Here is a 14,807-nt window from a genome sequence, read left to right as displayed (position 1 = left end):
AAACATGTTCATACATGCCTGCTGGATGCTCAAGCCTGTAACACTCAAAGCCTTCATTATCTCCCACCCCTCCTACCTTCCACTCTAAGATTTATACACTCAGTTTTGTTGTCATATCCCTCTCCACCCTCTCTAAATGCCCAGACCCCCTTTCTAATCATGTGCCTTTGAATCACCACTTGTAAAGTTATATGTCAGCCCACTTCTATATACACAAGCTTCCTATCTTTCAACTTTTTTCTAGTTATATACTATTAAAGTTATTTATCAAAAACTACATAATTAATTAATTTTGATATTTTGTAGAATACACATTATTAACTCTGCAGTTAAGAGTAGGGATAAAATAAAATCCTTCTGTTTGTTATATTTTGTATAATAACATCTGAGAATAAGTCACAGGCTAATTAAAAGCAGAATACTGACTAACAAACTTGTACATAATGGCATATGAGTAACAAACATCAGTACATACAATGATTGATGGATTCACTATAAAAAAAATTCGGAATGAAAATAGGAAACAATACCAGTGAGAGGTGAAAACAAGCATCCATGATAAGGTGACAATATACTAGCTCATAATATTCATCTCATTTTTATACTATTTACACTAGTCATTACTTACCATACTGTATCCTATGACTAACCTACAGAAAAAAAACTGTTAACATATATTGTACATCAAGATATATCTTTTTAATTATTCAAGATATCATACATAAATTTTCACCAAAAAATATAACTTCTCTTCTCCAGTACTTTATTAAACTGTACAAGTGACCAACATTATAATTGAGCAAGCATCACTATTGCATTAGCAAATTAATCTGGTTTCTAATATATTACAGTTGCCAATTAAAAATTAATAAATCTTTCTATGGTATTCTTAAGCTGCTGTTGTATCCTGAAGTTCATTACATCAGCAAGTTAGGAAAACCATAAGTCATCACAGTAAGCCATGTTTGGCCTATTCAAATTTGGACAAAAATGACCTAGAGCAAAGGAATTTGATAAACCATTCAAAATTAGTTACCCTGTTTGACTGAGTAATAAATACCTAGTGATTATAACAGACATTATTTTTCTGAATCTTTACTTTGGGTGCAGCATTAATTTAATAATTCCTGGTGTCTGTAGCAAACTTTTCAGATATTAATTCAATGCCAGATAATGTCTTGTGTCACAACAATCACTCATGTTCACATAAAGTAGCAAAATAGTTATACCTTATATTTCTGGGCTACATGTTATTCAAAATACAGTCTAAAAAAAATTAAACATTTAGAGAGGTTGGAGCAAAATAGGATCAATTGGAGTGTACAAAGGTTGAAGGAGAGGGGGTAAAGGAGGTTTTGTGTGCAAGGGGCTTGGACATCTAACAGACGTTTGAGCATATTACAAGTGAAGGCAAGTGGTTTTTATGAAGACATGCTGCTTGAGTGAGCAAGGTGACCTTTATAAAGGGTCCGAGGAAAACTTATTTGCTAAACTCGTGTGCCTGTACTTTGAAGGAGAGGTGGGGATATTATGTAGTTTGGAGGGTTATCTTAACTGTAGTTATTGGCATGCCTTAGACAAGACAGTGATAGTGAATGATAGTGAAAGTGTGTCTTCTTTTTCAGATTATGTTACCTTGGTGGAAGATCCTGGTGCGTTACGATAGATAGATAGATAGATATATGTACACACACACAAACACTGTAGACCGCTGATTAAGGCATAATCTTCTATGTTGTACATGAATGGTATACAATACCGACAAGATGAAAATTAGACACGTACAACATCTGATTATCTTTATTGTAGACGTTTCATCATCCAGTGGCTTTATCAATGCAAATTCAAGGACATGATTGGAAGCCAGACAAACTATATACAAAAGATGAGGTAATCTTGGTTCAGAGGACATCTACACAACCTTCTTCATGGCTACTTCTACCATCAACCCATACCTTGGGTATGACCTACTTCCACTTGGAAATCCTGCCTACCAGTGACTATGCCTTCATCTGCTACCTGTCCCTTTCCACCTGACACTGGTATATAAGCACCAGCCTTCTTGCCTGTGCTCCAGAATCTTCACAACTATGGTGCTCTTCACACCAACTCCAAGGCTGAGGGATTGATTACCTCATCTTTTGTATATAGTTCTTCTGTCTTCCAATCATGTCCTTGAATTTGTATTGATAAAGGCACTGGATGGTGTAACGTCTACAATAAAGATGCCTAGATGTTGCATATGCGTCTAATTTTCATCATAATCTTCATAATGCTTTTGCTACGTGATGATTGAAGAATTGCGTCATTTTTTAATCATTACGCCATGATTTTTATTTATAAGAGTGTAATTATAGGGAAAAATAACTAAAAGTCATACAAGAAGGCTAGTAACCACTAATTTCACTGTAACTACACACTGCTGTGCCACTAACAGTCATTCATTTACCCTAGCTGTATTTACACAAATGTTGAATGTGTTAATGATTGATATTAGTGTGGAAAAAGACAGAAAGTAAATAAAAAAGTGAAGGAATAATCTTGTGGCACTGCAATGATAAATGTTTGTGTTTGAAGTTCACCATTTATATATAAATTATTTATCACCACAGTCTCTCAAGAAAACCAAGAAATATGATTAAATTAAGTTGATTCCTGCATATCAGTCAGTACATGCAGTGTTTCCATATCCTCTGCATCATCTGTGCTAAAATGTGAGGATACTAGAGACAATAATTTACATACAAACTAAGAGGGGCCCCAAGGTTTATATATCAGTTGTTTCCTTCCATTTGAATAATCAGTGTTTCCTTCCATTTGAATAATCAGTGTTACAATGAGAGGAAACTAAATATAATGTGAATACAGTACCTTGTGTATATTGTATATATTGTGCATTACTCAGTTGTTAAACATTTATATTGTGAAAATAAATGACCTGCATATTCTGGGTTGACAGGAACTGCACCTATCTATGAAAGCAACTCCCGCAATGTTTAAATGCTCCTCTGTTTATCTTCACTTGCATAATACAGGTTAAAAAATGAAAGGAACCTGGATATAATGTGCATACAATACTTACTTCATATACATTTATGCATCAGTTTAGCTAGTACACTCTTATTTTTTGATAAATAAACAAGGACTTGTGAGGGGGTGGCTGTTCAAGGTCATCAAGATGCAAGTCTCCAACCATCCTCTGCTACATACTGTTATTTTTGTTATTAAAAATGCAAGGGAAATGATTATTTTATTTAATTTTTATTGTAATAAATTTATATGTACTAGATAATTTATATTTGCAAAAGCATTCTGGCAGCTAATTTCATAGCAGTGAAGACACAATGACCCTTGTGCCATCACAACCATTAACCCAACAATAATAACATATGCTCTGAGCCTTGAGAAGGTCTTCATCGGACTTCTTTGCTAGCCTTGAGGTCAAGTGTGGATGTCTCACTCTTGCCTAAGCATCAGTGACAAATCTTCCCCGTTCTCTCTGTGACACTTGTCTTGCTTTGCTCGCCAGGCACATCACATGAGGGGCATCTGTCATCAGCTTAACCAGCTCCATTTTTCCACCCTGTAGATAATTCTTTAACAGTTTTGGTGGGAAGCCATTTACTGAACTCAAGTGAAGAGTGGGCATCTCACTGTGCTGGGGCTTGGCAAGGGGGTCCACCTGATCTAATTAGGAACTTCTAGTCCCTGTTTCAATTTACAAAGGAACTCTTGTTCCTGTTTCTTTCATGGCCAAGCTCTGGGTAATATCTTTTCTCCATACACTGGGAAGCAGGGTTCAATATGGTGTAAGCTGTCAGTGTCCTTTACAAACCCAACAAGAAAAAGAAGCTTTTCATCATTATTTTATGATTTCATGTTTTCTTAGATAGCTTCCATTCATATTATGGTGGGTATTACTCTGGCAACATTTTAGTAAAAAATCTTGTCTTGGCTGATAAAATATGGTATTTTTAATTACATTTGTAGGTGACAGTGGTTTTGGTGGAGGTAGATGATAGCACAGGTCCACAACCCTTTATCTGAAATTCTGAAATTGGAAAAGTTCCGAAAACTGAAGGTTTTTCGTGGAATGTGGAGCATCAGTCATCTCAGTGCTGGGTCAGGCCACCATGTGGCGGCGTTGAGAATCGTTCTGAACTTCAAAAAATTCTGAAATTCGAAACAATACTAGCCCCGAGGGTTTTGGATTAAGGGATGTGGACTTGTAGTGGCAAGTAACACTCTGTCATATGTTTGTACAGGAATTGTACAGGGTCACATCAACCCTCACACTTTTCCATATCAGCAAGTAATGGCAATTACAATGTAGTGAATAGAAAACTTAATTATTTTTTATTTTTAATGAATAGCAAAGCTTTTAAAAACTACCATCTTAATCGACAGTCTACTCTGTGTATGTGGGGGTGTAAACTTTTTTTTTATCATGCTGGCAGTCTCCCAGTGAGGCAGAGTGACTCAAAAAAGGAACACATCATTCACATCATCACCATCTTGCCAGAGGTGAGCAGATATGACAGTTTAGATGTACTCACCTAGTTGTGGTTGCAGGGGTCAAGTCACAGCTCCTGCCCCTGCCTCTTCACTGGTCGCTACTGTGTGTGTGCGTGCGTGCATGTGTGTGTTTATTTTTAACACACCAGCCATCTCCCACTCAAGTAGGGTGCCCCCCCCCCCCAAAAAAAAAAGAAACACTTTCACCATTATTCACTCTTTCACTGTTTTGCCAGAGGCATGTGACCAACACAGCTCAGATACCCCCAAAAATGCAATATCCCCACCCTTCTTTCAGAGTGCAGTCAGTGTACTCTGCACCTCCAGGATTTGAGTCTGGCTAACCAGGTTTCCTGAATCCCTTCATAAAAGTTACCTTGCTCATATTCCAACAGTATCTTTAATTCGGATACCAGGAGTCTTTTATTCTGGGCTAAATCTCTAGCTTTCCCTTTTATTACAAAATATGATTTAAGGCAAGGTGAGATGGAACATGGCTGTTTTTATAATATTCCTCTGACCCCTCTTCCCTCTCCAAGCTGCCTGGCACTGCAACTGATTTAACGTTTGCTTACAAATGCCACAAGTGTTATCCATATTTTTTCTTATCCCTTTTCTACAGTGAATTTAAACTTACTGTTGTGATATGTCTACTCAGGAATGTAGGTCTACACCTGTTCTGCATGCTGGTGACTGTGATAAGAAATATAGTAAACTGTGAGAGAGCACATGGGTGAGAGCAGTATTGTAACAATTTTATGAGTCACCCCTCTATCAGAGAGAGAGAGACAGAGAGAGAGATAGAGAGAGAGAGAGGACAGCATAAAGCAAGTTTCTATACCACAAGATGGGCAGAAAGCAGCAACTTCACTCTGGCTGTACCCTTCTCCAGAACATCACTTCATCTAAGATCATTTATTCCCAGGATAACTCGAGTCTGGAACACATTCGTACAGCATTATGATGTCAACGAGATAAAGTCAGTTGATCAGATGAAAATGCTGGCCCACAGATTGCTTCAACTTCATCCTGTTCCCTACTTGTATGTTTCATAACAATAAAAATGCTTTCAAACGAGCTGATGTAGGTAACAGCTCTTAGCGTGTCAATAAAGTTAGGAATCCTTAACCTGTAAATAGCTTGTCAATAAAGCTAGGGACCCTTAACCTATCCTTGTCAAACCCTGTGAAAAAAAAAAAAAAAAAAAAAAAAAGATAGGGAGACACAGATAAAGAGAGAGAGATAGAGATAGAAAGAGAGAGAGAGAGAGAGAGAGAGAGAGAGAGAGAGAGAGTGTGAGTGAGTGAGTGAGTGAGTTTGTGTATGTGTATGCTCACTTATTTGTGGTTAAAAGGGCCAATTCTTAGCTCCTGGTCTCACCTCTCAATTTGTCGTTTGCCAGATTTACTCATAGCCTCATGGGCCTTACCCTACCTGTTCTTAAAACAATATACGAAGTCTGCTTTCACCACCTCTTCATCAAAATCATTCCACTTCCCAACCACTCAGTGAGGAAATACTTCCTGACATCCTTACGGCTCATCTGTGTCTTTTACTGCCCACTGCGCCCCCATGTACCTGTTTCTCACCTCTCAGTCTCTCCCTGTCTACCCTATCAATTTTGCCTGAATATTTTGTATGTTATCATGTCTCCCTTGGTTCTTCTGTCATCCAATGCTGTTAGATTCAATTCTATTAGCCACTCCTCGAAGTTCATACCACTTAATTCTGTGCAAGCCTCACTACATACTTATGCACTTTTTCCAGCTTCTTAACATGATTTTTTTTAGATGTGAGTTCAACATGGGTGCTACATACTCCAAGATGGGCCTGATGTATGTTATTTAAAGAGTCAAGAATGACTACTGAGATTCCTGAAGGCTACTCTTAAACTTTCCATAAGTGTCTTTTTCCACATCTTGTCAGTATCACTGCACCATTCCCTCTTTCCAAACAAGCATTGGATGAAGAAGATATATGGCTTATGTTAATCTCTGGTGATATAGCGGGCACATGCTCACTCCTGGGTCTTTCTCTTTTTGAATGAGGTCTGCAGGCTCTGTCCCCAGATTTAATACCCTGTTGCTGATCTTCTTGCCCCTTCTCCAATCTTCATAACCTTGCATTTACTGGGGATGAATTCAAGCAATCATTTAAACTTGCAGCCTTTCCCTGTCATCATCATGTTTTTATTTTCCTCGACAGTTTTACATCAGCAAACTGGAATACATCTGACTCATAATGCAGATCCTTGCAAAACTTAGTGTTACTCTTTCCCCATTCTGATATCTCTTGCCAGACAATCACTCTGTTTTCTTCCCCTAAGGTACTCTCATTCAGTAGAGTATATTCCTTGTTATTCCTCCATACGCCTCAGATTTTTGCCAGTTTCTTGTGGTGGTACTATAGCAAAAGCCTTTGTGCAGCCCAAAAAAATGCAATCCACCTGTCCATCTCTATACTGACTCTCTTCTGTTACTTTGTCATAGAATTCCAAAAGGTTGTAAGACAAGATCTGCCATCTCTAAACCCATACTGGTTATTGTTCATGAAACCACTTCTCTCCAAGTGTTCTACTACTCACCTTCTGATTATCTTCTCCATTACCTTCAGTGACATGTATGCCACTGAAAATGGTCTGTAGTTCAACACTTTCTGCCTGTCTCCTTTCTTAAATATAGGGACTACATTCACTGTCTTCCAAATATAGCAACTGTCACACACACATTGACTTGTTGTAGATTATTTATTAGTGGTTCAGACAGTGCTTCTACTCCTTCTCACAGAATCCATGGTGACTCCTCATATCCCAATGCTTTTACCTAATTCCTGGCATTTGTATGTCATCCAGTACCTGTCAGTGTAACTTTTTCCCCAGGCTTTCTGGTACTTCTCATTTCCAATGAGACCTTTGTAAATAATTTTTTAAACACTCCACAGACTTCCTTGTCATTTTTTTGAGCTTCCTTCAAATTACCTGGTGTTTTACTGTCGTCTTTCTTCTGGTGCGGCTGTGAAACAGTTTTGGTTCTGACTTAGCCTATGGTGCTACAGCATCCTCAAATTGTTTCTCAGCCTCTCTTCTCATTCTTGCACAATCATTTCTGGCTACTCTCTGGCTTCTTTGTTCTCGTCTACCCTTTGCTTTCAATAATTTTTCCACTCGCTTTTGTTTTTCTTTTTTACCTCTCTGCATCTCTTGTTGAACCAAGGACTCTCTGTCTTATATATTTCCTTCTTCTTCCAGGTATGGTGTTCTCCTCTGCTTCCCAGCACTTTCCAGTAAGCTATTCCATTATTTCATCCAATGACTTTCCTTCCTGTTTTCTTTTCCACTGCACTTCATTCAGGAATTCCCTCATCCCTTCGAAATTCTCCACTCTAAAGTCTGGTTTCTTATGCCTTCCACCTTGCCTGCATCCCTGTGCCTTTAGTTCCACTAGGTATTCAAACTTCGGAACTGCATGACACTAATGCCAAGAGGGTTCCCATACTCCAATTCACCTATATCAGTTGTACTTGCAATCAATACTAGATCTAATCTTGTTGGCTAATCTCTCTTGCTCTCTCTCTTGCTGTCTCCTTAACATTCTGAATCAAAAAGTTTTTCCTAATCATCTCCATCAACTTAGCTCTCCATGTTTGCAGTTCTCTATGTGGGTCCTAGTTCTCTCAATCTATTTGTGGTTGAAATCACCCATAATAAGTGGCTTTTCTTTAGCCCTACATGCACTTCTAGCTGCTGCTGCTGCTATGGTGTCAACCATTGCTTTGTGAGCATGTGCACGCACATTCATGAACTTGTGAATAAATATGATTGCAGAGGATGAAAAATGCATAGTACAAAATAAAAATGTAGAGGCACGTGAAGTGTGATAAAGCTATTTCTGAGGATATGAGAGAGAGAAAGAGAGAGAGAAAGAGAGAGAAAGAGAGAGTAAATAAATGAGATTGGATGGTGGATGAAAATTACATAGAAACCATATCATATCACTGCGTTGTGCAGACAGTGCCACAAGAGGGACAGACCGATAACACAACTCAATGATGTCTGCACATTATTAATAAAATTATTTCTTTCTACAATGTATAAATTTATAATACAAAAGCTTTAATGACTGTTGCTTAATAATGAATAAAACCATTATTAATCTATTTTTCTATGAGACACATGATTATTTAAAGGTACAGCAGTCATACCTTCTCTGCGCTGTTCAGAGCGCTCTAATTGCTGCCAACTCCTGCATACGTTATGCTATAACTACACAGCCCTCATGACTTCTACCCCAGATGATTCTAAATCATCTTCAACACCTGGATATTAAAAAAAAAAAATTATGTAAACCTGTTGAAAACTCACTTAGTGAGATATAACCTATCTCCTGATAGCAGCCCTAATTGCACACACAGTTTCTGTCTCATCAGTGAATGGAGGCTCAAGCCTCTCCTATTCTTTGTGCTGACTGACCCACAGGGGATAAACGCTTCATATAAATAAGAAAATCTCAACATCAGCAGCAGCAACATGAGGTAGGTCTGCTTCAATACATCAATTCACAGAAAACCTGGTAAAACTGTGAACTTAGTGATGATGTGATTAAAGTTTATCAAATATTTACTTTATTCCTCAATACATTACACAAACACTGACTTGCTTCAGGCACTGTATGACCCTTGCAGGCTTAGTGCTTTCCCATGAATATAGTAATAATCAGGGTCAAATTTATTTTTCAACATTGAGGTATACATGGATTAATTGCTGTTACTCTACCCAAAACTTTCACTTGGAAGTGAAAATTGGGTATAATGAGCCGGGCCCATCCTGAGTGAGAGTTTCATCTCTGGCGGTGATGTGACATCTCTACACGTCTTCATACTTGCGCAGACGAAGCTTCAGAGAATCCACCTCTTTCGCCACTTTTTCCACTTGCATTCTCAGTGCCAAGTTCTAGGGAAAACAGGCACAAAAGATTTAATAAAAATACAATATAAGCACTGGATACACCAGCATATAAATAAAACCTTCAACTTCATAATAAGAACAGGAAAGAGAATGCAAAATAAAAAAATCAGGAGGAAATAACAGAAGAAAATTAATTGTAGCGCATTCCATAGTTATAGTTCTTACGTAATAAATTTTGAGCAATATTTGTTAGGCAAAAATATACAGGTACTGAAAAACAAAGGATCTTGGAAAAGCTTTTCTTTGTTTAATTATTTTCATAAGGAATATTTTGCAGTACAATATGAGGTACTACTATATAATTATTTAAGAATTAAAACAGGAGAACTTATACTATGCTTTCTGAATCTTCTGGCCAACCCTAGTTGATTTCTTGATTGATCTAGCTTATGAAGAAGGCCATGACTAATTGCATTTTTTTAATTCAATGACCATCTCCCACAACAGGTGTCTTATAAAAAGGAAATTCATTCAATATCATTCATTCAAACTTTCCTGGCCAGAAGTGTGCTGGCACCACAATTCAAATAACTCTCTCACAAAGTGCAGGTACTGTGCTTCCCACCTTTAGGATTCAAGTCTGGCTAACTGATTTCTCCTAAATCCTTTCAGATATATTATCTTCCTCACACTCCAACAGGACATTCAGTAAAAACCACTTATCTCCACTCACTCCAGTCTAACATGCTCACACAAGCCTGCTGGATGCTCAAGCCACTAATGCTTGGGACAACTGCTTCCACCCCAGATTTACAGATCCTCTTTGTCATTGTATTCTCCTTCCCTAAATCTCCAAACTATTTCAAAGACCCTTTCTTTAGCCCTCTGAATTATACCCTTGGTGACCCCCTTATCATCTTTCAATCTACACAATATTCACACCACACACTGCTTTCAAACATAATATCTCCACTGCCTACAACCTCATTGCAATGTTCATAACCCATGAATCACACCTGTATAAATGTGTTGGTACCACTATACTGGTAACACTATTCCACTTTTTTTGCCTCCCAAGATAAACTTCTTTCTTTCCACAAATGCCTAAACACACTGCCAACCTTCCCCCCCTTCTCACTTATTCTATAGTTCACCTCGCTTTTCAAAGACCCATCTGATGACATGTCCACTCTCAGATATCTAAACTCATCCACTACCTCCATGTTCACTTTTAATTTCCTTCTTTTACATACCCTCCCCAAATCAACCACCAACCTTTGCAACTTATCTTCTGAATCTCAGTGTCATCGGCAAAGAGCAACTTTCACTTTGAATCCGGTGAATCATTTTTTGATCCCTCACACTAACAACCTAGCCTTCACTGTTATAATCCCATCTATAAATATGTTAAACAACCATGATGACATCAAGCAACCTTGTTAAACAACCACGATTAATATCATGCAACCTTGTTAAACAACCATGGTGACATAATGCAACCATGTTAAACAACCATGATAATATTGTGCAAACTTGTTAAACAACCATGATGACATCATGCAACCCTGTGTAAGTCCTACCCCCACCTGCATACTCCCCCCTCCTGCATACCCTACCCCAAGCCTTACTATCCACATAAAAACTCTTAAACTACTTTTAGGAACCCACCATCTATTCCATACATTTACAACATCTGTCACATGGCTCCCCTATCATATACAGTGGTACCTAGAGTTTCGAACAGCTCCCAACTCGAACAATTATGTAAGTGTATTTTTGTAACTGTTTTTGTAAGTGTATTTTTGGAGGTCTGAAACGAACTAATCTAATTTACATTATTCCTCATGGGAACAAATTTGTTCGGTATCAGCACTCGAACTGCCTTCTGGAACGAATTAAGTTTGTAACTTGAGGTGCCACTGTACGTATATCCAAATGATGTCCCAATAAACCAAAGACTTGTTCTGGTACATGTGTTTCTGTCTTTGGTAATCCACAATGTATCCACATACATATTTAATATATTAACCCTTTCACTGTCGGTCCCATAATATTACGGCTTGCAAACCAGTGTTGGTCCCCTAATACTACGCCAAAATTCTAGCAGCTTCTAATCTTGCGGGAGATAGCTGGTAGGCCTACATATGAAAGAATGGGTCTGAGTGGTCAGTTTGTGTAGTATAAAAAAAATTCTGCAGCACACAGTGCATAATGAGAAAAAACTCCGTGTTTTTGTTTAAAACAGCGACTTTGCAGTGTATTTTCATATGGTCTCATTTGATAGAATGGAAGATATACTACAGAAATAGAGATGATTTTGAATGGTTTACGGACTAAAAATACCTTGAAATTCAGCTCAAAGTAGCAAAAATGTTCAATTTTTGTCGATGTTCAAAAGTAAACAAATCACATCATGCGTCCGATACACATCAACTGGTGAGTCTAATATGCTTTCACTGATATTATATATACCATTTTTACAATAGTGCAGTAGTCTGCATAACAATAAATCTTCTATTTTCTATTTTTTGTGTGAATAAAAATTCAAAATGGAAGGCAAGAGTAATATAAGAGGGGCCTGGAGACGTGACTAATGAACAGAGAAAATGTTTTTTAATTGCTAGGAATGTTTGCATTGTTAATTCTGAACCCTATTTTGAAATTAAACTTTCTTGAATTGTGTATGAAATTCGCCAAATTACCAATTTCTGCTCACTTTATTGGGTAGTTGAAATCGGTATATGGGCAGTTTCTTGTACTCAATTGATAGAACAAAAGGAGTTCTAGTGAAACAGCTATGAGTTTGGTCGACTGGTACAATGGAATTGGATGAAAGGAAGGCTCAAAGTGGGAGAAGTCACTGATGCATAAATACAGCCGAGACTGCTAATCTCGTGAGGGCGTAATTCCATAAGTTTTCCATCAAATTTCATACTTTTGGTTTCATTACCATCAGGAAACAATTCTCTGCCATTTCATAAGAAAAAAATTTTTTTTTTAAATCCTTCAACACAGAGTAAATTTGTGAGCAGGGGTCTCGACAGTCAAAGGGTTACAGCAATATCTAGTGATATACACATAATATATAGGGTAATATTCATTATAAAAATGTAATTTAAATAAATTTTGAATTGATTTAACCAAAACAGATAATAAAATAGTTGTATAGCACAATATTAAGTGATTTTTTTTTAATATTTCTAATGACATTAGCTTCATAAATCTTAAACTAGCATAGCATATTTATTATTTTTACCAATGAAACTGAATCAAGCTATTCTTCAACATTGTGTTCAAAAAATATTTCTGAAAACAAATAGACTTCATACTGCCAATATGCAAGATAGAAAATTCATTTAAATATTGAAAAATAGCACTCAAAGCTTTCTTAAACTTGTGATATACTTTCTTCATTTTACATAATAAATCTTTATTTGTTTAACCTAAAACTAATGAGAATCCATGCAAGGAATACTACATTCACAATCAAATGTGGAGCTATGATGATTTTTTTTAATTAGCAATGTTTTCAAAAGTTTTTAAAGGACAGACTGATATTCAGTATTTTAACTACCCGAGGTATATTTACAAGATTTTCTTATATGGTTAAACTAAGTTTTTAGAATAAATTTCTCTTGTATAGTAATCAGATTGGGGTGGGGTTTCTTAGCTCACTTAAAAAAAATACTCAACTTTTCATTGGGGTACTGCAATTTATTAGCAATCTCTTGAAGTTTATAACTGCAATTTCTCCATCAGTATATTAAAAAATAGTGATGTAATGCTTTCAGTATTTATGCATATGAGTGGGTGGATGTAAATAAATAAATGAGTATACAAAGTAATGTGTATACAATGGTAGAATGGGCACTAGTTATCAATTGTGTCTCCCTTTAACTTTAAAAAGTAATTATAACTTCTCCACTGTTCTGGCAGTCAACAACAAGAAAATCCTAACCATAATGTGGAGTAGTTGTGGCATATTATACTGCCTCATACATAGCCAGCCTCTTCTTAAGCGACTCCATCACTGCCTGAGCCTTCTGTAGCTCTGCAGTCAGGGCATTGTTCTGCACAGAAGAGAAACACATGTCAATAATCTAAAAGCAGAGGAAACCACTTGATGCAGGCACCAGTCTCCCAGCAGTATCTGGAAGATTATTATTAGTATTTTTTTCTGGCACACTGGACGTCTCCCAACAATGTAGGGTGACCCAAAAAAAAGGACACACCTTCACCATCATTCATTCAATTGTGGTATTGCGAGAAAAGCACATACATCACAATTCAAATTTCCCTTTTGTTTTCATAGATAAATTCTTTCTTTCCAAAGGTACCTTAATACACCATATATCACGCCCATCTGGTAGTATGCAGCACCAGTATGAGTACACCACCTACATTTTTTACCCTCATCTATAATCCCACACCTCTCCCCAACACCCTGACATTCACTTCTTTTACAAATGCCCCTCTTCTATAGATATGTTGAACAATCATGGTGACTTCACACATCCCAGTCTAAGGCTTTCTTTTACTGGAAAATAATCCACTCTCTCCTACATACCCTAACCTGTGCCTCTGTCTGCATGAAAATCCTTTATTGCTTTTAATAACTTACTACCTATTCCATACACTTGCAACATCTGCCACACCACTCCTCTAATACTATTACTATTACTATTTTTTTTTTTTTTTTTTCAACAAGTCGGCCGTCTCCCACCGAGGCAGGGTGACCCAAAAAAGAAAGAAAATCCCCAAAAAGAAAATACTTTCATCATCATTCAACACTTTCACCACACTCACACATTATCACTGCTTTTGCAGAGGTGCCCAGAATACAACAGTTTAGAAGCATATACGTATAAAGATACACAACATATCCCTCCAAACTGCCAATATCCCAAACCACTCCTTTAAAGTGCAGGCATTGTACTTCCCATTTCCAGGACTCAAGTCCGACTATATGAAAATAACCGGTTTCCCTGAATCCCTTCACTAAATATTACCCTGCTCACACTCCAACAGATCGTCAGGTCCCAAGTACCATTCGTCTCCATTCACTCCTATCTAACACGCTCACGCACGCTTGCTGGAAGTCCAAGCCCCTTACCCACAAAACCTCCTTTACCCCCTCTCTCCAACCCTTTCGAGGACGACCCCTACCCCTCCTTCCTTCCCCTATAGATTTATATGCTTTCCATGTCATTCTACTTTGATCCATTCTCTCTAAATGACCAAACCACCTCAACAACCCCTCTTCTGCCCTCTGACTAATACTTTTATTAACTCCACACCTTCTCCTAATTTCCACACTCCGAATTTTCTGCATAATATTTACACCACACATTGCCCTTAAACAGGACATCTCCACTGCCTCCAACCGTCT

At 37.4% G+C, this 14,807-nt stretch overlaps 1 long non-coding RNA gene across 1 annotated transcript; it reads right to left on the bottom strand.

The window, feature by feature from the left end:
* Positions 1–355: 355 nt before the first annotated feature.
* Positions 356–14,547, bottom strand: LOC138851716 (uncharacterized). Its single transcript, XR_011391364.1, has 2 exons — positions 13,377–14,547; positions 356–9,463 (listed from the first exon to the last, which is right to left on the bottom strand). It is a non-coding gene; the product is annotated as an uncharacterized lncRNA (long non-coding RNA).
* Positions 14,548–14,807: the final 260 nt, after the last annotated feature.

Source organism: Cherax quadricarinatus, unplaced genomic scaffold (assembly GCF_038502225.1).
Source record: "Cherax quadricarinatus isolate ZL_2023a unplaced genomic scaffold, ASM3850222v1 Contig1788, whole genome shotgun sequence".
NCBI lineage: Eukaryota > Metazoa > Arthropoda > Malacostraca > Decapoda > Parastacidae > Cherax > Cherax quadricarinatus.
Note: the sequence above shows the minus strand (reverse complement) of the source record. Positions and strands in the feature narration are given on the sequence as shown.